The sequence below is a fragment of the Rhipicephalus microplus genome, chromosome X (assembly GCF_043290135.1).
Source record: "Rhipicephalus microplus isolate Deutch F79 chromosome X, USDA_Rmic, whole genome shotgun sequence".
Classification (NCBI taxonomy): domain Eukaryota; kingdom Metazoa; phylum Arthropoda; class Arachnida; order Ixodida; family Ixodidae; genus Rhipicephalus; species Rhipicephalus microplus.
Window position 1 is genome coordinate 198421462 of NC_134710.1, and position 24230 is coordinate 198445691.

A 24230-nucleotide genomic window follows, 5' to 3' on the forward strand; every position below is an offset into this window, starting at 1 on the left:
TTGCTCGTGCCGAAGAGCAGTAACCCCCCCCCGTATATCACCTAGAAGATTATCAGACCTGCTCACTACCGCCATGACGTCACTCGTCTTGCCCGAGCGAGCGCGCGTACGGTAGGCTGTGAATCTATTTCCACAACCGTCTCGTGTTAAAAGATAAAGTGTTTGCGGCAAGTTTCACAAGCTTACCAGCTTTATTCTGCCTTTTGAATAAAAAAAAGGCACTGGTTTAGGTAATCTACAGCACTTTAAAGCAATAGGAGGCTCACCTGCGAGCCATTTGTTCCACGAAAAAGCCAAAGATTGACTCTATCGAACGCGTGGTCGATCAATAAGAGCTAAACTTGATGAACCAACAAATGGACAAAATAAATACGGTAGATTTTATCCATTGTTTACTTATGCATGCACGCAATGATTGATTTGGTGGATATGTGGGGTTTAACGTCTCAAAACCACCGTATGATTATGAGAGCCGCCGTAGTGGAGCGCTCCGTAAATTTCGACCACCATGGGGTTCTTCAACGTGCACACAAATCTGAGCACACGGGCCGACATTATATCCGTCTCCATTCGAAATGCAGCCACGGCAGCCGGTATTCGATCCCACGACCTGCGGGTCAGCAGCCGAGTACCTTAGCCACTAGACCACCATGGTGGGGCAACTGTTCCTCATTTGCGAAGTTTAGGCTGTTTTATATGTACTATTTCCAACATTTGTCTTCATAGACACGTAGTTATTGAGGGAAGTGGGTGCTGCTGCCACAAATACGGTATTCAGCACAATATCAGGGCGATGACCATTGCAACAGAAAACAAACTCTTTCGTTTCAAAAAAAATTTCTCGTGACCTAGACAACTAGCGGCTTTTCCTCATTTGCTCTGGCCCCTCTCGCAGTGGTGCGTAGTTGGTCATATAACTTAGGGCCTCGAAAAACTGTTAGTACTGGGACGATATTAAACCGTCTAGCCCCCGTAAGCGCTTTTACCACACGGCTGGTTCTTGGACTGGTATAATTTTGGTAGTGCACGTGGTTCTTAATTATTTTACCTTGAAGTAGAGATTACACACCTGAATCAAATTAAGAAAGTGCTTTACCATAAGTGTCTAGACATCTAAATTTCAAGAAAACATACATACTAAGGTGCTGACCGCAATAATACCGCAATAGCGTGATATGAACACCGGCAAGAAAATACTACGCACAGAACCGATGCACTAAATAAGGCGGCATCATTCCTTCTATCTTTATCAACCAAATTAACAGACGTAAAACAAGTCCGCGGCACTAAGCACCACTTGCAAAATGTTTACTGGCCCTGAAGGAAAAATGCCTGCTCTAAAAATGTTCTGCTACACGAATTTATTAATTTGATTCCAGGACCTACGACAACAAGCCAGAAGCACACATGACACCTTTATTTTGGAGCAAGAACGAAACAAGGTGGTGACGGGGAACGACATAAAAACCTGCAGTACGGACACACGTACCTTCGGGTCTTAAAAAAAATGGATGTCGACGTTATCTTGACGAACGACACACTCCCATTTCGTTCTTCGGTTGTCCTTAGAAAACAAGAACTCTCGCAGCATTGGTGCCTTTCCCGCGACAATTCGCCATGCAGCATAGCCCAACTGTTTGGATTTCCAGCCGTACAGACTGCGAATATCCAGTGCACAAAAGGCATCGCATATCCACGGTGCAGTTCACAGACACAGAAAAAAGATGGTCTTCTCAGGCCGCCAACAACAACACTAGCATGCCACGAAAAATTTCCTCGGGCTTGGCAATTCATGTCTGTCGGATGACGGGAGCAAGCGTAGGCACGTCTGTGCAGCGAAACACACTGGTCACACAGTGACGTCAGAGCCCATGGCCGACACAGTGAGCAGGCCTGAAGTAATCTAGGTGGCATTGGCAGTACTCACGTCGAGCGGTCCGATGGATATATCAGCTTTATCGCACAGAATATGCACACACGCAATCAGAAGTAAAACGCGCATAACGTATCCTATCAGAGCTGCGTTCCCGCAATGATGCCAGCGTCCCTGATGACCACCTACTGTTATATTTATCTGAGATATTTCTTAGAAGCGAAACGAGCAGCTCGACAGTGCTGCGTGTGTAGCATTGCTGTCTTCTAGGGTGGAAGTTTCGATGCTGGAGGTGGAACAAAAGTACCTGCCCATGTTGTAGGCCCGTGTGCTCAGATTTGGGTGCACGTTAAAGAACCCCAGGTGGTCGAAATTTCCGGAGCCCTCCACTACGGCGTCTCTCATAATCATATGGTGGTTTTGGGACGTTAAACCCTACATATGAAAGTACCTGCCCGAAAGAGGACATACGCCCACGATATTGCCTGCGGGAGGCCCTTGCTGAGTTGGCAAAACGATAGCACGACAATCGCGCTAATGTCGCTGCAGTGTTAAAATGTTTATTGAGTGGCGGCGCTGACGTGTTCACACGCGGTGTTTTTTTGATAACTGTCGCAAATTTCCCACATGCGTTTCTGACGTCATGCCCATTCCTGTAGCCATTTTTATCATTTTATCCGTGCTGCCTTCATGTCATGGCCACCGCTGAGAAATCTGGGAGCAAACTCGTTTGTCCGAGAAGTTGGGGCCATCCTGCATAGCACCCCATGACTCATCTGTTGTGAATATCTTGCACAGCTATATGCCTGATAGATCACGTGATGTTGCCGTAGATGCCAAAGCATCGTCTTTGTATGAAGTTACTTGTAGGGTCCCTGAATATTCGGTATTAGGCTCACTAAAATTTCAAGTTTCGTTAACGACGTTTATTTTGCAATTCGTTATATTTAATTTTGTTCAATGTCGATAATATTAATTTATGCAAGAAAAATCATTCTCTGAACGATGTGGCAACAACAACCTTTCCCAGAATACCTCAAAGACCAAGTTCTTGAGTATCACTCACAAAAGATTCATCGTGTCATTTTCGTACTCTTTTAATACCATGCCGTTATATATGGTTTATGGGTTCAGAAATGTTGGTGTTCTTTTCAATTGCAAGGTCAAGTTTTCTACTCAGACTATATGTACTGCCATTCGCGGCCTTCATTCTCTCAGCTGTGTTTGCAGAATTTCTCAAGAATTAGGTTCTCCTACTGCCTTCCGAAAATTGCACACCGCAATGCGTCTTCCTCAACTAGATAATGCATCTGCGATCGGGGATGGTATTGCTAAATCGGACAGTGACGTCATTGAGTGAGTCCAGAATTCCTGCTGTGGTGGTCTAGTGGCTTAAGTACTCCGCTGCTGACCCGCAGGTCGCGGGTTCGAATGCCGGCTGCGGCGGCTGCATTTCCGATGGAGGCGGAAATGCTGTAGGTCCATGTGCTCAGATTTGGGTGCACGTTAAAGAGCCCCATGTAATAAAAACTTCCGGTGCCCTCTACTACGGCGTCTCTCATAATAATGTGGTGGTTTGGGACGTTAAACCCCAAAAATAAATCCATCAGAGTTAGTCCAGAAAAAAATTATAAGCATTTACAATCATCGTTTCGCTAGAAATGCCTCTACATGACAAATTACTGTCAAATGCCAAACAATGCTAAATTATTATGCTTGCCATCACTTCACTGCCGACTAAGTCGCGCTGACCTGTTATATCTCTACACAGTAGTTCACGGTATAATATCCTGTCTTTGACTTCTCAGTTGTGTATATTTTCAAATTCCGCCTAGGTTAGCCAAACAGAATCATTCATTTCGTGTACCTGACAAATTATTTCAACACTCACGGGTCACGAAATGCAATATTCTGATAATGTAAACTTTTATGACCTGGATAATTTTCACAGTCCACTACCATTGTTTTTATCTCAGCTTTGCACTGTTTTGAGATAGTTTTTCACAATGTACAGATTCTTCTCTTTTCCGTCTTTCAGGAAGGCTTGCAGACTGTTGTTTATATTCGCCTTTATTTCACAGCCCCAATCCATTATTCTCATCTTGTATTTTTAGTCTTCTCATATTGCGCTGATTGATGAATATTGTTGTTACTTCAGACTTGCGAATAGCTTGATTTAGCTGTGTAGCATCTGAATGCGATTATATGGAATGTGTCGATATTTGTTTTTTTATGCAATGGTGAACCCGCTATGCTCAAAGGCGCTTGAGCCCAGAGGTAACGCTGTCAACAAAAATACATCTTCATTGTTGCAGCAGTCTTTCTCACTTGACAAACGACTCCATTCGCTGATTGTCTAAACAAAAGAAACAGATGAGCATGCAAATGAGATGAGGTACGATACTATAAAATCCTAAAACATTGACCATTGGGCGAGGAGACTTAGAGGACCTTGAAGGTAGATTTTTTTTTACTAATGCCGATTTCTTCGTAAAATATTTGATATATCAGCCTAAACCACAGTTGCTTTCGCCAGGGTAAGAGTAATTCCCATCCATACCCAACTTTCATAATGGTGCAACTGTCATTCAGAGTGGGCCGACATAGGACAAACCTTGGAGCTCTGTTTTGTAATTTTTAGAGTTTTTTACTTGAAGTGATGTCAAAACTGTTCCCACAAGGCACAAGCGTATTCAAGCGTAGGATGAATGCGCGTTAATTACATCGTTGAATTTAAACGTACCAGCGCAAATTTCATGTTTTGCTGTATAAAGTTTCATAATTCGTGCCTTTCGAACAACAGAATTCACATAAGCAATTTATAAGCAGTCGGCTGAAAACATCACATCCGAGTATTTATACTGTAATTTTTGTATTACTGTACCATTGTAATAAAGTACTGCGAGATTAACCTGTTTCTTGTGCGCCAAAGTAATATGAACGCCTTTGTCGGCATTTAGAGTCATCTACCGTTATGGACACGATTTGTGAACACCCGATAGGTTACTTCGTAACAGGTGACATTCCCTTCATTTTTAATTTTCTTGTACAAGACGCTGTTTTTTTAGTTTCCCCACATACTCAGCCACTTAGTGAAATAACGAAACAGGGCCCGAATTCACAAAGCTTTCTCTTTGGCTACGCATTTTCTTAGCCAAAAATTCTCTTATCTGGAGGGATTACTATAGCGCGGGTATGAATTTAACTTATTCGGCACTTAAGAGGGCAAGGAGGACCGACGATAGCCGATGAAACGACAAGGAAAGAAAGAAGTGTGTGCCGATAATATCAAGGTAGCACGCAAAGCGTCCAGCATCGAGAGTATACGATGATAGTTAATGATTTGCTGCATCTAAGTTTCAGTTCCGCGAGCGTCTGCTAGAGCGCTTACGGGATGCCGCGTACGTTGTAATAGGCGTTTTGGTGGGCTGTGCAAAGCCAAGCACTCGCCTTTAATCAACGACTGTAGCTAAAAAAATATTTGCTCGATGGCCTTAAGCCACCGAGCAATCCATGCACCATCTCGCCAAGTACAAGTAAACAACACTCCAGGTGCACCACATAAATGTAACCACACATAAATCGATGCATGAAATGTTTGAAAATGTGCCTCGAATGTCTTCCTCTATTTAACGCGACCAGTTACCTTACATTTCATTGAAGCTGTGCTGCTACTTAACTAATTCGGTGCAATCTAGCACGGTATAGTGGTGAACGTAAGGGTGTTTTGTACCTATAGTCAAAGGTAGCCTTTGTTACAATATTCTTATTACAAGACACATGAGCGACTTTGGTGCCTCTAGACGAATTGTGCGGAAATAGATAACAGCAGTAATCAAATGAAATTGTGAGCGCAATTTCGCTGGTTCCATGAACCGCAGCATTTTTACAAAGCCGGAATGCGGGAATGTGCATACGCTTACGCTTAGGTATATGTCTACGTAAAATGAGGGAGACTCGTCGGGAGGTGTCTCAGTGCTAATGCTTTTCACAAAACTCGGTGCAAATATTTCGTCCAGCGTTGTTTGAGTACGCAAACAAAGCAAGGGACGTGTATACGAGTCTTGAGGTCGAGAGACGTTATCACACGTGCGAAAAGGATGAAAAGAGAGAGAAAGAGACTCTCGTTTCGGCTTCGCGAAAGCTTAAAATTGATAGATAATAAAGACAATTTTCTGGCCCAGCAGACGTCAGGGAAAGTCTTCGCCAAGCAGCGTCAGATGCTCGGAGAGCATAAAAGTGTTGTACGCGTTATATGGGAGTGACAGCCACTCAGAAAGCGAGATGAAGTGTGACTGTCCTTAGATGTGAGAATCAATGCTAATTAGGAAAGTTGAGTTAATGAGCCAAAACTTTCCTAAATAACGATAATGGAAGCAAACTGAGCATTCATCTAGTGAAAGTGACACTAGTGACAGTGAACCCATAATAGTTGATTAGCGTTGTCACAGGCCGTTATATATTTTTATTTTCTTATTTATATTTGGCAAACTATGAGAAGGCAGCCTACGTTAGAGCCGGCTATCCCCACGTCATGACAGTAATGTACAAGAATAAATAGCGCACGGTTATACAGTCGCACGTGGCGGTTTCTATCTTCTCGTAACCTTGGGCAAACGCATTCTAACTATTTTTTCTTTTTTTGACAAAGTTTCACCGGACGTTTTTTCATTTGGCTTCATTCGAAGGAATGACGATATATCAGCAATAGGGCGAATGCAAGCACTGCTGCAGTGGACGAGCGGTTACAGCGCTCAACTGCAATCTACGAGGTACTTGGTTCGATTCGCAGAATCACTGAGCACTTTTTTTTTTCCAAGAGGTTGCCCGGCCTGACATTATGCGTGGTGGCGGGTACTAATTTTTTGAGAAGTAGGCTTTCGCACTTGCTTCTTTCACTCCCCTTTTGACCCAAAAGCGCTGTACTGTGCTCCTTCAAAAATTAAACAATTAAGGGTTCATAATTTTCTCCTCCATCCTCTCTTATCGCAAAAGTGTCCAGTGCTGAAATACCAATATTATACCTGTTATATTACTTTTCACGTGTTTGGATATTGGACCAGCAATAAGTCTTCACTTTTGTTTTGAAGAAAATCTACACATGCAGTGAGCTAACTGCTTGCAGCCAAGTTGAGTGCCTTTGTAGGGACACGCTTTCGTGCTAATTTGGTGGGCATCATCACATGCAGCAAGACCAAAGAGCACGGACAGTTAGAGCTGACGCAAACAGAGTGATTAGTTTGTGTCTTCTCTTCCGCTATTTGTCATGCTGCACGCTTCAGTGTAATGTCGCTGTCAATGGTTAAAATGAACTATAGCAGTTAATCGAGTTCTGCTGAGAGGGTCCCCTATTGTCCAGAATGGAACAGAACAATGGCATTTTGATTTGTGTGATAAAGAGATACCCTGCTTTTGGTTACTAGAATAAATTTTTAAACTGAACTTTATTTTTTATTAACAACAGTTCCAGTGCAGATGAAAGGTGCATGGACAAAATTCGTGTATTCAGCTCGACTAGGTTTGTGACCTTAATTGTAATTGCGAACCGGTATCACAGTATGCATAAATATCACACACATATACAACCACGGGTGATAGCTTGCTTATTCTGATTAAAATTGAAAGGTTCAAATCGACATATTCAACCAACGCAATGTGTACGAGATATGCCATGTCGAGTAGCTATGTTCTAAACTAATCTTCGCAGGTTCGTTCCATTTTACCCAATTTCTTGCCCATGACTGTAGGTTGGTAAATGAAACAACTTCTTCGAACACGCATATTTTGTGTAAGGTTACATTTATTTTTATGCAGTACAAAAGAAATTGAAATGTGTAATGGCTCAAAAGAGAAATAACTGCAAACAAATTCAGCCAAATCATTACCAAACTTACTCACCAATGATAAACGGATTCTCATTTAAAAGATACATACATACATACATACATACATACATACATACATACATACATACATACATACATACATACATACATACATACATACATACATACATACATACATACATACATACATACATACATATACGCACACACACATATACATATGTACACCCATATATACATACATACACACACTCAGGTGTAAACATTAAAATGACTGGCTATAAAACAACAATTCTAATAAACTCATTTTGAATATACTACAGAAAGTAACTTACGAGAGATATCCACCGGCAATGTTGTGTCTGAACACGGTGTGTCTCGAACCATCTCGCAAAAGCTTGATGCATAGTTTTCCGCTGATGCCCAGTGACAAGCACTTTTTATAAAAAACACAAGAATAAAGCCCTTGACAATGTCATGCTAAAGAAAAGGGCTGTGCATCAATATTTTGTACATGTCTGCAATATCACTCTGTTTATTTACATAGCTTGGCTCATTCACAACCCACTAACAAAGCATGTTAGGACACTTGGGCTGAAAGTTGGCACAGCGCGAGTAAATTCTAGACAATACATGAATAATACAATTATAAGCTACTGAGCTCCTTTGTGCAAACAGTGTTTATATTGACAGCCATAGGTGCCATTTCGTTTCCCCAAAACACTTCTCAAAAGTAAAATCAACTTTATTTAGCTAAAAGTTTCTATTCTGGCGCGTCGTGGTGGCTCAACGGTGGAAGTGACTCTTTCGGCCAAAAAAACAAAGACCAATTATTTTTCCAGTTCGTGAATTCACCCCATGCTAACATTGAGGCAGCTGGTAGGAGTGCTTTTGGAGAGAGGAAACAACCACATTCCCACCAGTTGTGGCTTTGGGTAGCTACTTCACTTCGACAAAAATGATGAAAAACACTTCTCAAGAAGACTTCAAAGTTTGCACATCAACACAGTTCCCATACAGCTCTATATTAGTCTGCTTGAAAAATATTGAGTTTACTGGTGGGCAAAGACTGTACACTATGTCAGGTGATGCTCCAGTGCACTGCATGTATGTCTTGCTGTTGGCCTCAACTGCGATGTTGCTCAGCACATATGTGTAAAATAACCACTAATACTATGCCACTGCAAAGTAATTATGTGTCATTTGCATGAAACGGGGACCACAATAATTGAACATAACATTTGCCTTCACAAAGTTAAAAAAAATGGAAATAAATTTCCACAGAGTTTTCACAGTTCATCTGAGGATAGTAATATTGGTTGTAAACACGTTCTTACTTCCACTAACAAACTATTTTAAGATGCCAGATTCAATATTAGAGTATACCAGCACTTTCGTAGGGCTAAACAATTAAACAGGCACCTAGAAAAACACAAGTGAATGCATGGTATAGCTACATATAAAAATAAATACTTTTATTTTTAGTCTGAGTAGAGCTGCATAGATGATAAGTCACTTGCATTACATTATGAACAAACCTATCCGAGCAAAGTATACATTTAAAAAGTTACACTTACACAGTAGATAAGTAGACTGTTGAAGGACGGACAGGCAGTGGGATAATACCCAAGCACTAAAATCTACTGTTAAGATATACAAGGAGTAGTGATGATGCTCTTCCTTCCAAATAAAATAATCCACATAGATTCACTTCCCAGAGCTTATACACTCATGGCATCATTGGTGCTATACAAATGAGTGTACACTGAAGGATTACATCGACTAAGTACATGATTACTGCATCCATGGCTTTACTTCTTGTACTACAAAGAATGCAAACACAGTTACCATTGGCGACCATGGATGCTGTTATTTCTGGCATGCAAATGTAGAGGCACGCAGGCACTTAACACACATGTTAAAAACTTCAGCTCAAAAATATTTGCCCACTAACACTACAGCAGCCTTTAAATTAGTGTCATAGTTTGGTATCTTTCATGCAAAATTTAAATAATTTCGAATACAAGCAAAGGAACTGCTGAATTGCACTGCTAAGAAGTTAAGCAGCAGCTGCTCCTGACATCACAATGTGCTCTTTCTGCTGTTGTAAACTTTGAGCAGGAGAACAGTCACTGGCAGTCTCTTTATACTTGTTGGTCTTATGTGCTCTGTTCTTGATACACTGTACATGACCGTGGAGCACCGAACCCCTTGTTACTGCTGGAACTTAGAAAAATACAGATCATTGTTACAACCATGCTACATGCAAGAGTGTATAGTTGTCAATTATGTGCTCATATTTACAGATGTATTTTCAGAAGCCAATGACAAGCCTCAACACACACACACACACACACACACACAAACAGTGAAGGCTGAAAATATATTTAATATGATACAAGAGCAAAACCACAATGTTATAGATGAAGGCATGAAACTTCTGACAGGCACAAAAAGCCAATAGAGTTTCTTTTATTTCGACTTTACATTAGGTGCGAGAAGTAGACCACAAATAAGTTCACTAAGAAACACAAGTTAGACTGCATTACAACACAACAGCCAATGTTGATAACTTTAAGGCTATCTAACATAGCCAGCTCACCATACCGCATATAGGAGCAAATGGGCAGTCTAGAAGACACAAAGAACTTGTGGCTTATGAGTGTGCTTGTTTCTGACATCTATTATTCTAAATGAAGAAAACCTTTCAAAAATGCACTTCATCAGGGGAAATAATCATACACAACAAACACAACGGGCTCCTACAGGTGCCACCAACACTCACCATTATTGTTGATACCAGTGTCTTGCAGGATGGATATGCTGTGTCCTGCACAGTACACCAAAGGAGCGCTCCATGACTTGCATTGCATGTGTGCTAGCTGCATCGCTCTGCTGCTGAAATAGGCTAGCCACAGTCAGAGAAATGAGAAGCCATGGCTTTGAAACACACTGAACGTCACCTTTAGAGATCAACAATGCATACTTAGGTCAGGTACAATTTGTAGAAAAATATATATCACTATGCAATCGTGGTGAACATGTTCGGCTGAAACACAAGCAACAGCACTGAGAGAGAAAAAGCTACATTAGGTAAAAGATGCAGTTACTGGCCTTATGTCATCTGAGGCTTCTTCAATAGGTCTTTCTCCTTGCAAGTTGTGAACAGCCAGGCAATTTTCACCCACTTGCTATTTCCTTCCAGAGCACTTGATCCACAGAGGGAGTCACAAGCTGGAGAGCTCAATAAGGAATCAAAGTATTTTAGCTCGTTTCAAAGCACAAGCTTTTGAGTCTCAGATTATTGGAGTTTCATTCATAAGCTGCAGGCTTTCAGCTTTCAACATTCTCAATTATCTTGCAATTTAGTTCTATAAATGTTGAATAAGAATTATGTGTAAGAATATTACAGGTATCCACTGAAAGCAACCATGCTTGGGTTTTCAATTTGTGCACAGTAAGTGGTCTTCACGTAATCGTTTGTATTAAAGAAAAACTATCCTTGCAGCCAGCTGTTAGGCAGTTTTGTGCCCTCGAAGCTCCCAAGCAGATTGCAGTCCTTCCAGATGAGGCTGCCATGCATGCTTCCACGCCACATCCGCTGAATGATAACAGTCCGAGCAGTGACATAGGCTTGCACAGTTAGGGAGAACGTGTCCTTCCTATTTTTGTACAGGTGCTCCAAGTAATGATGAGGATTGATGTGCCAGAATGTGCAACCGATGCATCACAAGACCTTTACAAACCAATCTCTGCGATCTGTGAAGAGCCAAAAACGGGATATTTAAAAACAATCATTAAAAGCACTCACTTCTAATACTTATTTGAGGAAGCTATCACTTCGTTAAAGTGACCAAAGTCTGCTATAATCACTTTGAAATAAACTGAAGCCTCGTGTAAAATTTACGTACCGCAATATATATGTCCTACTGAAGTATAGTACTACCACAGTGGTAATCGTCTATTGAACTAATTTTCCAAAATAACATAAATTTTATAAGTGCAACCTGGCTCCTGAAAAATAAATTCACATGAACTTTCCAACTATCAAACGTGGTCAATCGACAGGCCCAACCTCATAATCAAACAAGAGCTCACTTGTATCAAATCACAAAAAACTTTTTATGTATTTGCTCCATAATATATGTATGTATATAACAGTAGTAGTAAATTTTTCATGCTTCAACTTACCATAGAGAAACATTACATCTGATGGGCTTAAAAACTTGCACACGTTATAGAACTGCGTGAATTATAGTACCGGTGAAATTTAGTTCTCCAAGGTGAACTCACCGATGGCAGCATTTAGTGGCCGTCGGTGTCATAAGGAACCAAGTACGGCGAACAGGCAAAGGGCATCTGCAGACTGGAAGCTGCCAATGACAGCAATGAAGGGCTGGCCAGGCGTGTACGTCTATTGATAAAGTGTAAGAACTGGCCATGACCGGCTGTTGTCAAGGCTCTAGTGCCGTGCAAAACGATGGCCAGACGAACACGGAAACCTGTAGTTAGGCGATATTGGCCTACAACTTCATCCAAAGCAAGGCACCGGTGAAATCTTTGCTTTTTTGGGGGGCTGGAGGGAAGCTTGACGTTCACGGGCTCTCACTGCCACATAGAACTCTTAATTTGTTACCGAAGAACAGTCTAGGCGTGCTTCCAAAGTAACACGATCCACAACAAAATGTAGCATCTCGCAGTTTTGGTTGATCACATCACAGCGCTATGACTATGGTTATCACAAAAAGGAGAAGTGACGACTTAACAAACAAAAGCGCCAAGCTGCCCCACCACGACTTCGCAGGGCAAAACAGTTATCAACGCTGTCTTTCAAGTTTCGGTCACACGAGCACAGCTTGTTCACAAGTCTTTGAACGTCAACACAGCACCACTGTTCACAACGAACATCGTTTCACTCCCGAACAGTACATTGCTCTCAAGTAAATAGAAGCGTGCGGGCTAACTAGTGGCGAAGCAAGAACCGAGCGAGTAGTTCATACGTTTACGTACGTACTTGGGGTCACTCAAGTAACGTGTCAAAACGCTGTCAATCCGAAATGTCGCACAGCACCAAACTGAGAGACTGTAAAGTCAAGCGAACGAACTGTTACCGGCACACAAACACACATTGCAGGCTTCTCGAGTGCCAGTTGTCGTCGATACATCGACGCCGATCCCCGCTTGATAACCACACCGACGCACAGGCTTCGCTGCGCTTCACCGTACACCATTGCACTGCCACAGCTTTCCGCACTGCTTACACGCACCGAAAGAGCTGCTGTAATCACAACACATCCGGTCAAACGCTGAAGTAACTCGTGCGAGAAGCGTTTGCTGAAAGTCGCACCGACCGATATGCTGTTTACGACGCCATGTTGTTTTCGACAACTGCGCAGCACATAAGATGATAAGAGAGCTCTTAGAAAGTACTTGCACTATTTTCACGGCGTGAAAAAATTTTCTCTTATGTGCGAGGGGGGTGATATGACGAACAGGACAGGCGTGCCAGATGAAAGAAGTGTTTTAGCAACGTCACGGAGTGAGCTGATGTAGAGGGTATTGCTTCACAACCAATCACAAGCTGTGCCTGTCGGCCAAGCCGTCGTCTGCTCGCGTTTGTCGTCTGCTTCGATCAGAGCATGCGACAGGGGATTCGCCTTCGCAACGCTATTATTCTCAGGTCAAGTGGTCGCTACGTCGCACAAAATACATGTCAGTGGCTCACTCTACCTTTGAACCATGTTCGTGCACCAAGTTAAATGGCTGGTAATTGACGCAGGGATGAATTCAGCCAAGGTTTGCTCTAGAATTGTGAGGGTTTGCATATTTTTGGTGTCATACAAAGTTACTAGGGTCATTTCATTCCGATTGCTTGCCATAGTATCACGTTCCATATCGGTGTCTGAACAGTGAAGGTGAAGATGCATGATTTGTTTGTAGTTCCATGCGTAATCATGCGCACCCCTAATACGCTTTGGTTTACAAAGTACGCTTTGTTCCAGATCGTCCCAAAGTGTATCGACAGCTGTATTTCAGAGATCGCAACCATTGGACAGTTAGAGCCAATGAAAGTACACTAGAGCACAAACTTTAGGAACCACTCACTGAAAACTTCCTCTCATTTTTATTTACAATAGCGTGCAAAGAATGTGCTCCCATTAACCTCTTTGGTGGTAATTTCCACCAATGAGGCAAGGATCTCGAGTCGCACTTTTAATTGGATGAGATGGGGCGCAACACAACAACATAACAAATAAGGTTGATCCTATGCCATGTCGCGTTCGAATGCACCGACCATTCACGTATCACATTGGTTTTCATCCAACCACAAATCTTTACATGCGTAGTTTTATGCCATTGACGCCCAATAGAATTCTTCAATTACTGCGACTTCGAACTTATTGGACGATGGTGGTTGTCAACACCATCCACTGCGTACAAGGGAAACAACACGCGAAGCTCAAAGCGCCGAAAGAAATAAAAACGCACCAGCAGTCATCAGGCAGCCCTTGACGGGCGTGAATTAACTCAAAAACAGCCAGGGCACCAAAGTATACCGCTGCGGCAGCAGGTTCTAAGAAGCCACATTGTTCCTAAGAGTGGTCGGGACCACCCTTGGGATTTTCTCTCAGCCATGCTGTTTTTACGCACAATTTCGCTTCGTGAATCCACTTACGAGCACTTTTCGGTGACGTAAGCAAATATAGCAACTGCATCACCATCGCTGACATGTTCCCGGGCAGTCACAGCGCGCTTTATTTGGAGCGGCCAATGTGACAACTATGGCCTCTTACGACGTTTTTTCGTTTCGTGAATCGACTTACGCAGGAAAATTTCTCTTGCGCAAAAATGTTTTCGTAAGTGAGTTTTTTGAATCCGGGCCCAGTTCCTCTCAATACATAGTTGCACCTTGCAGCCTTGAATGGTAAATTCATTTAGACTACATCCTCTCAAAAAAACTATTCCCAAGGTTGTTAATAAAATTATTCAAAGGAGTCGAATTATGTTACGGTTTCTTTCTATAAATATGAATAATTACTATTTTGTTGCCAGCCTCCTCATTCTGGGGGCACACCTAATTCTCCATGATTTTTATTCGTCTTGGGAACATGGGATCATGTTCCCGACGGAGCATAGTTTCGATTGTATTCGCAGGAATTTCGTAGCAAAGTTGATATAAAATTTTAAACTGGCTTGTTCTCTTATATATCATGCTTGGCCGACTTTAAGCTCTGTTGTTTGCCATCGGAGTTCGGTATATTGCTTTCCTTGTTGTCTAATGGGCATTTGCAGTGGGTACTTCATTCATGATTGTTGTGTTTGCTTTATGACCGCATTTTCTGCCGTTTTGTCGATAACGCTCACTACTGGTTGCTTTTTTTATGAAGTGCTGTGACGGTCGTACATTACGTTCTGTGCATGCTGCGTGACAGCCCCCATACACGTTTTGTATGTGATGCCCCTTCCACAATCTTACCAAGTTTCCCAACGAAGGTTTTAGGAAAACAATTAATCAATAAAGAAAGAAACAAGCGTACGCTTGAAGCCAGTGTCCTTTGTGAGCCGTAAAACTTCCACGTTCTATTTCTTGCTTTCGAAGTAAGAAGAAAGATATTGTCGTCACTAGATGTGGGTTACTAACTGCTAGCTCGCATGTTACAATTGCATTAGTAATACTAGTGTCCGTCGCTGTTTCTTCCTCTAATTAATAGTAACATGTAATTGTGGTGCCATAACCTTGCAGCGGCATAAGCGTGCGTTATTTATTCAGAAAAAAATAACTTGTCTTTACCTCAGGTTCACATTTGAGCGAGTGAAATTGATGTATGAGCCAGATCAAACGGACTGCGCACGTACGCTTCATTTTTAATATTGCGACAGCAATTATATGGACACTCTCGGCTGGATTTTTCCACTAGCGTCGGCGTCACCTTCACTAACCATATATGTATACTTGTCTATATATAGAAAAATTCATGAAAGAAAAAAACGACAGGTCCCACGTACACTGGGAATCGATGTTATGCGAATCACGAATGAGGAAGGTTATATGTCACTTTAAAATCAGCGCAACGTTATGATATGGAGGTAAACTATACCATACTTCACTTTTATTTCATGATTATCATGTTTGAACGTGTGATTTACCTTCGTTATATAATCACGTCACCTGATACCAAATTTGGTATATGTGGACCTAACGAAACGGCCGTGAGCGTCCTATGAGCGTAGCATGTAGTCAAGTTTACATAACACGCGTGCCATGAATATCAAGTTTGGACGCGTCATTTACCTTCGTCGTCTACTCACGTCACATAATACCAAATTTGGCATATGTGAAGCTCGTGAAACAGCAATGAGCGCATCATGAGTGTGGCATGTAGTCACGTTGTTACATGACATGCATGTCATGATTATCATGTTTGAAGGTGTCATTTGCCAATGTCGTCCGTTCACGTCACGTATTCCAAATTTGGTACATGTGAAGCTAGCGAAACTGCCGCGAGCGTATCATGAGCGTATCATTTAGCCAAGTTGTTACATCACACGCATCTCATAATTATCATGTTTGCAACGCATCTCATAATTATTATGTTTGCACCAGTCACATACCTTCGTCACCAACTCACGTCCCGTAATACCAAACCTGGTATATGTGAAGCTAGCGAAGCAGCCGCGAGTGCATCATAAGTGTGGCATGCAGTCATGTTGTTCCTTGACACGCATGTCATAATTTTCATGTTAAAGTGTGTCGCTTGTGTTCGCCATGCAGTCATGTCATATCATACCAGTTTTGCAACATGTCAAGTGAATGAAACCACCCCAAGAACAGCGAAAACAAGAAATGTAAATCTTGACATTCATGACATGCTTATCATGATTTCGGTGCTAAGACTTGTCACTCATGCTCATCATATAGTCATGTTAAGCCTTACCAAATTTGGTATCGTTGCTATTATCAAAACGGCCAGGAGAGATAAAAGTCGTGGGCGGCTATATTGATCGATAGATAAATGGATACGTTCAAAGTCTCCGAAGCTCGCAAAGAAATTCTTCGCATTTAAAAAATTCAGAAAAGAGACTCCGGCGCGCGGAATCGAACTTGGGTCCTATGAATCGGGAGTGCGAGGCGTTACCCATTGAGCCACCGAGGAGCACGTCCTTGAATGTTCAAATGGCTAGCTATCTTTTCGACCACTTACCGCTGCTGACTGCCATAACGGGGGGGGGGGGGGGGGGCTTACGTGTTTTTAAAATTACCAGCAAGCTGGTGCAATGAGCACGCGTTACAACATGGTCAATATGCGGCTGCTGGGCTCTTATCTCTCAAGCTCCCTTTGCCCCGCAATGAGCGCGACGTCGACGCTCCTCGCACGCCTTTATCTTGCGGTAAGGAGGATCGTAAGGCTGGGCTGGCGTTCGGCTTTTACCGGAATGATTCTGTTTTAGTTACCGGTTGCACAATGCTCACTGCAAATGTTTCACAGTCTAAGTTTGTGAAAAGAGCGCGTTTTTCAGACACAGTGAAGTAACAATGAAGACGCTTATATGCGTTTATGTGGACATGAGAGTATGTTTTTTGTGTAATCTATGCGTGAGAATCGTGAGCACGTTTCGTTCTGCTGGCCATTCTGCGCGTGACCTTCCAATTTGTTGCTCTCGCGTTCATTGCTTCCTCTTTGCTGCAAAGCCATGACTTCTTGTATTCGTGAAATGTGGCTCTTAACGTTCGTACAAGGGCAACCGAATGTTAATAGGTGGTTATACTACACTAGGCGAAAATCTACGCAAGAAATGCAATATATTACCCGAAAAATTGAACTGCGATTCATTGGCTACTGCAGTACATACACCTTCTGCCCTCAAACATATATGCAGCAAAACCTTCGTGGGTTAGAGCTTGCGCTGGTGGTTGGTATTTTCAGATAAAACTAAAGCGGCCATGGAACATTTTTGTCTGCTAATCTATGCATGCGAAGGTATAACAAAGTTACATATATATTAATTTTCAAACTAAGGAAAGAAGCTACAGTCAAGTAACGTTGTTCAGAGTTTACCGTCTTCTAGCAGAGTAGCTCTCTGGCAAGATGAAGTATATAGCCATGACTGACATGCATTGCTTGCCCAAATAAAGATGTAGTGTTACAAAGTAGCCAATAAAAAGTTAAGTGCCGGTCAAATGTAGTAACGTTGAATGACTGATTGATTGATTGATTGATTGATCGATTTATTGACATGTTGGGTTTAACTTTCCACATCCACCATTAGATTATGAGCGACGTTGTAGTGGTGGGCTTCGGAAATTTTTATTACCTGGGCTTCCTTAACGGGCACCCAAATCTGAGTACATAGGCCTACAGCATTTCGACCTCCATCGAAAATGCAGCCCCCGAAGCCGGGATTATCCCACGACCTGCGGGTCAGCAGCCGAATACTTTAGCCACTAGACCACCGCGGCGGGGCCGAAGTCACGTCTGCTGCTACGTCTGAGAGTGTGTCACTAATCCGGTAATAGGTAGGCAATCGCCGGGCTGATTTCAAGGGCCGACGTATCGGCCCCCGAAGCGCAGCAGGAAAGTGCGGAAAATTTAGTGTTGGCCTCCTTGGTGCACAGGTGAACGCCGGTTGCGGTCCAAACATAGAGTTAGAGGCGAGAGTTGGTAACAAAACAAATCAGATTCACAGATAAGCAATACAAACAGCTCAGAACCTGCACACTCGGTCATTATCAAATACAACATAACTCCCATGGTGCACCTGCCGACTGCGGCGGCTGCGTTTTCGATGGAGGTGAAAATACTGTAGGCCCGTATGCTCAGATTTGTGTGCACAATTATGAACCCCAGGTGGTCAATTTTTTTTGGAGCACTCGACTACGGCGTTTCTCATAATCATATGGTAGTTTTGAGACGTTAAGCCCCACATATAAATCAATCGCATGGTACGGCGATACATAAGAAAAACTGACAAAAATGGCACCTCATGCTAAAATGCAACCTCATGCATTAACTATCCAGAACATTTAGAGAGTTGAATCTTCGTCAAACTCATTCAGTTGGAATTTCTTGGAATATAGCTTAAATGCTTTTTTTCCAGGAAACACACTAATAAAGTCAAACGCCGGTTGTCGTCCTGCAGCGTCCGAGCTTTCTCCTTCAGAAAAGGATCCTGAAAACGTGGCCACTCCTAAGTCATCGCCACTTGATTCCGCACTTTAATAACAAAATTTCGCTGGTTACACCATCGGCCACTCACGTGTCGCCACTCTAAGACAACTCTCAACCACTGGCGGAAATACACACTGCCTTCATCACCTGCCTCGCCTCCCTCCACCACCGGCTTATTTAGGCTCGCCGCTGGCTTCTCAAAGCTTCCAAGCTTTTCATCGGTGCGCCGCACAGCCAAAGCTGGGGAAGGGCAAGATCTTTCTTGTAGTTCCCGCACCCGCAACATAACCCGGTGCTATTTCACCTTTTCCTTCTAGGTGTTTCTCGAATTCACTCGGTGCTTTTTCCGAGGAGGTTGCCGGCAGGCTGACCCCGTTCGAGGGGCCTGTGTAGCTAGATCTAGGCGCACGGTCAAAACCGCAGGTAGTCGAAATTGCCGGAGCCCCTTCACTACACTATCTCTCATGATCATATGGTGGTTGTGGGAGGCTAATTTTTGCTTAGCCCTTTGTAATAGGCGCAGACGTTTAAACCACGCACATGTCAAGCTGTTAACGTGATATCAAGCGTCACATCGCATTACGTCATGTGATGCTTGGGGCTATTCCACGCTGCTGCCACTCAGTATTACATCCATCAACGTGACTCTTTATCTGACATGACGCCCGTATACGATCTTTTCGCTAAGAAGCTTCAAGCACTTACTTAGCAATGGGGTAGCTTACGAGACAGCACTGCAGAATGCCTGGGTGAATCCAGTTTAAACTAAGACTTTTTGGGTGCAGTTCTTAAGCACCTGTTCTAAGGTTGAACGTACATTGTCCATCGCTGTTACGGGGCAAACGGGTGGATCATGAGATCTTCCTGCTCGCTAGTCACAAGACACTTTTCTATGAACCTCAAGTTTGTCTGTGTAAGCGAAAGCCAAACAAACCAATAAACGATTACAATAAACACAGCGTATAAAAATAAAGGATGAAGAAACTCAGAAGCTCTTCAGACAAGTGAAGCGGGCAACTGGTGTTGTGCCTGACGTACTATTTTCTTTTTCCTTTCTTTCTTACTTTCTTTCTTTCTTTTTCTTTCTCTCTTTCTTTTTCACTTTCCTTCTTTCTTTCATTTGTTATTTATTTATTTCTAACATTGATATTATATAGCGGCCATCCCCGAAATGTTGTTTTTGAGCAGAATCCAAATGGCGCCTTCCATGTTCCTCCCAGCGTTCGTCAACCTGTAGAACGACCCAATGGAATGACCACTACGCTATCACAGAAGTGCGCTTTAGGAATTCAATTTTCCAGAAGAGCGCGATTGTTATGATTGACATTACGCGCTGGCAAGCAGGTGACTTTCAGTCCACCAACATGAAATATTGCAAGGAAGCGTTACGAGCAAGTGTACTTTTCCTCAGTTATTTGTTGCATCGTCGGTAGAAGTCACCATGCTACAGTTCAATGCAAATCTGGCGAGCATGGCCTATAGTGTCGAAACTTTGAAAGCACTCGTTTTTGGACCATGGGGGCCCTTTTCAAAGCCCAGCATGATAAATAAAATTTCTTTTGTAACATATATACACATATATATATGACTGCGATGATGCACTAGGGCAAGCTGCAGAATAGAATAGAATATCACCACACAGGCGAGTCAATGGAAGCTTCGCTTGAAAGAGCGTATAGTTTTTTTTGTCACTGCACTATCAGCCAAGATAATTGAAGTAAATTAAAAACAAATTTGTCTTTGGCTGTACGTGTACGTTCTCTCCTAATAATTTGTTGCCCCAGTATACTGCTCATTGCAAAGGGTGGGCATTTGAGCTGACGTTGTGCATTAGAGAGTATCATAGCCGTCGTCTATTTTATAACTTGCATCCATCTTGATATTTCGCTGATGGGACTGCCGGCGACAAGACCACCTCGTTTTCTTCAACACTGGTCTTTAACAATATTGCGTTCAAGAATACCTATGTCCGTAATTAACCGTTCTCTCTGTGGCGCTGCCAATAATGTGTGGTGGTATCGGAAACTGCATAGCGATGCCTCTCTGATCTATTTTCCATGCTTTTCCTTATGAGCATGCTCTTAAATAAAAAACGTGATCCAGCACGAACATATTAGGTGCCTTGAATGCCTCTCATGACATTAACATAACCACAAAACAGGTAGTCTTGTTTTTGGTGTTTTGGTGGTGTCATCTGAATTTCAGTACTTTTTTGTTACCTGGTTACGTAAATCTTACATCTTGCACGCACTTTCCACCTCATTTTTGCCTTCAGTGAAGCCATGTCACTTCAATGGGCACTCTTTGAATACTTAGGAATGACGATTTTATTTCCTGCAGGATTCCATTTGAGTTTGGCTATATAGCACAAATGATGAGGTATAGATCCTTTATGCACTTTTTGCCTCATTATTTGGCAAGGAGAAGGTCGATTCACGTTCCTAAATCCTTTTGCAATCTCACATGCCAACCTTAATCAAACCTGTCGTGGTATAGTGGTAAAAATTTTAGGTGGTGTATTGGTGGCACGTAAAACTTCTCGGCTCGTAGTCTAATATTTTATGTGCCTTCATTTAAAAATATGACATCCATTTTTTGGTTCTTGACTGACGGAGTATGCAGTTAAAATGATGTATAAGCTGCCGAAACTCTGTCAGCTGCGCTAAAGTGAAAATATTCAAGGAAGACGCATCACACTTTTTCACCGATTCCTCATTCTTACGTGCCTGTGATGCTTTCTGCTCGTCTTAGGGCCATTGCAAATGAAATGTGACTCGTGCGTTTCGAAGTAGCAGTCGTGTGAAAGTTGTCACGTTAAGGTGAAATTCGGATGCCAATGTCGCTTCTCTGTGATTCGTGGAAATAATCTGACAGCTACGAGTAGTGTTGTATTGCATGCATTGTTCTGAATTGTTGCAAAGGAGCGCAGGCATCATCAATGAGTTATAAAACTAACGTAGGTGGTTGCTTTAGGTATGTCACCAGATGCATGGCCAAGTTATCAATACCGTTGCACTTCACTAATACAAAAAGAACGAAATTGCAATTTTGTGCAAAATGTACAGAAATGTTGTAGGGGATATGAGACGCAGTTCTACTGTGTGATCATCGAATACTTAACTAACATAGCCGAATTGCACGCGACAGAGGGAATGTGCCCTCACTTCGTCATGACCATATAACTTTAACATTCTTTTAGTTAAAGGCGAAATCTCGATGGTGTCTGTCACTTTGCCTTTATATCGTAAGCCCTCAGCGAAGTGTGAGCTTCTGAATAGTTAGTTCTTGTTTGGAAACGTAATTTAGGTCAACATTTGATCAGTAGAAAAAGCACTGTTGCAAACCATTCTCTTTTGCGACGATGCAATAAAGGTATAAAGAAATCGGCCTTGGTAGGGCATTTTACGCAAGCAAGGTTCATGCAGAAGCGGGGGTTTGAAGTTAGATTTCTCGGTAACAGATCCTGCGCAGACCGTTTCGGAAAGCAGTGAACCAGTACACCTTGTAGGCCACTTGCGAGTTATGAAGCTGTTGGGTATGCGCTCTTGGGGGTCCCTGTTCACTGGCTTGTGGCGCCAGTTCATGTCTTAGAAGTTGCGCATGGAGGTGACAATGCTACACTCATAATTCTTGTACGCGTTTTATATCTCCGCAAAATGGACTCGAGGGCTTAAAGCACGTAAACTTCGATAGCGCATTTCGCACTTCATGTCACAATAGAACTAATAATTTAATATAAATAGAAATGGTAGTATGTATTGCCTTTATGCAAGGTGCAACATGCTTATCTTGTTTAACACCATATGCATTGTATTCTAGAAACTGGAACAAATATGCACCTAATTGCTTGCTGCATTGGCGTCCTATAGGCGAATGGTTTTGACTAGCTAGTTTGGCACCTGTCACGAACACCCATAGTCTAGAAGAAAAATTCTCTTACATCGACCCCATATTGCACTTCTCTGGAAAATCGCACTACGCTCACCTTTTCTACTATATATGCAATGACACGAAAAATACATACCTAGTCATTGAGTCTTCATGTAAAACATCTTTCCGAGAAACTTTAGTTTAAAAACACACTGAAGGATCAAAATCAATAAAGACAAGCACTGACCACTTTTGTTAAGTCCGTATGGTTATTCGCGCAGCAGTTTCTCACAGATATGCATGGACACGTTTGACTGAACTCGCCACATATAACCTGCCCTAAAAGAGAATTGCTGGGTGGTGGTAGTCATTCTCTCTGCAGGGGAGTGACAGCGAATGGTTCCGTAAATTATACTGCAGATTTCTGCGTTTAGAGAATTTAGTAGGACTTTACTTGCCGCCACTACCATCATTATATATATAAAGCATGCCGAATCGTTGGAGACTGCCGCAAAATTTTGAGCACTTGGGTTTCCTTAATGCACGTAAAATAAAAAACCTACCACTGTCTGATTACTCGCCCTCATACTCGCCGATAGTTATAGCGCGAGATCAGAACGAGGACAAAGAGACAAGAAGGACACGAAGGACACTAGCGCTCGAGTCCTTCGTGTCCTTCTTGTCTTTTTGTCGTCGTTCTGTTCTCACGCTCTAACTATCGTCATGTCATACCAACTAGCCCAAGCTGCCACACTTATACTCGTCTTCCAGCATTTTTCGATTATCGTAATGCTGTCTATCGATAGTATGTGAGGAATTGTAGATGCCGCATATGCATGCCTAGTAGCAGACTGTGCTCCAAGTACACCTCTTATCTCCAACCCAAAATCTCGCTATGCTACTAACATCTTATGAAGCCAATGCCTCAGCCCAATGGCTATGGCTTAAAACTCAACTCCGTGGTGCTGACAGTTGCGAATAACACAACCGTCGGCCATCGTTTAGAAAGGCTAACAATTTATATGCTTCTTCCTGGGCAAGTTGGATTGCCTTGAGAAAAGGAAATACCTTTGCAAAGAGAAACGCACAAATAACGCACACAAACTTGTGCAAACATGCAAACACACAGAAGCGGGCCCCCACAGCCCGATACATGTACCGCTTGTGTGTACGTGTCGTCTTCCTAGGGGATGTCTGTTTGCGCTGATAGTACCTTATTTCGCTAGCGCTATGTAGGGCTCAACTGACAGTGAGTTTAGTTAGCTTGCTCGTATCCTTCGAACTCCTTTGAGCGTGATTTACCCGCATGCGTGTAAAAGGCACTTATTCAGAATCTATAAATCGCAAGGTTTCTTTAGTTTTTTTTTTTACCTCATGTTGGTCTTTAGTTTTTATATAAAATACAATTATGCCACCGCATTGACTGATGTCACTTCCTGAACTAAATGAACGTTGATTGATACCATTTAAACA

General features: G+C 42.5%; 1 protein-coding gene and 1 long non-coding RNA gene across 2 annotated transcripts in view; one reads left to right on the forward strand and one right to left on the reverse strand.

Moving 5' to 3' along the window:
- The window catches only part of LOC142775925 (neuronal cell adhesion molecule-like), a 935753-nt gene that overhangs the window by 216937 nt on the left and 694586 nt on the right, over positions 1 to 24230 (forward strand). The gene's annotated exons all lie outside the window — the stretch shown is intronic.
- Positions 1403 to 13500, reverse strand: LOC142775923 (uncharacterized). Its single transcript, XR_012887151.1, has 2 exons — positions 12013 to 13500; positions 1403 to 11478 (listed from the first exon to the last, which is right to left on the reverse strand). It is a non-coding gene; the product is annotated as an uncharacterized LOC142775923 (long non-coding RNA).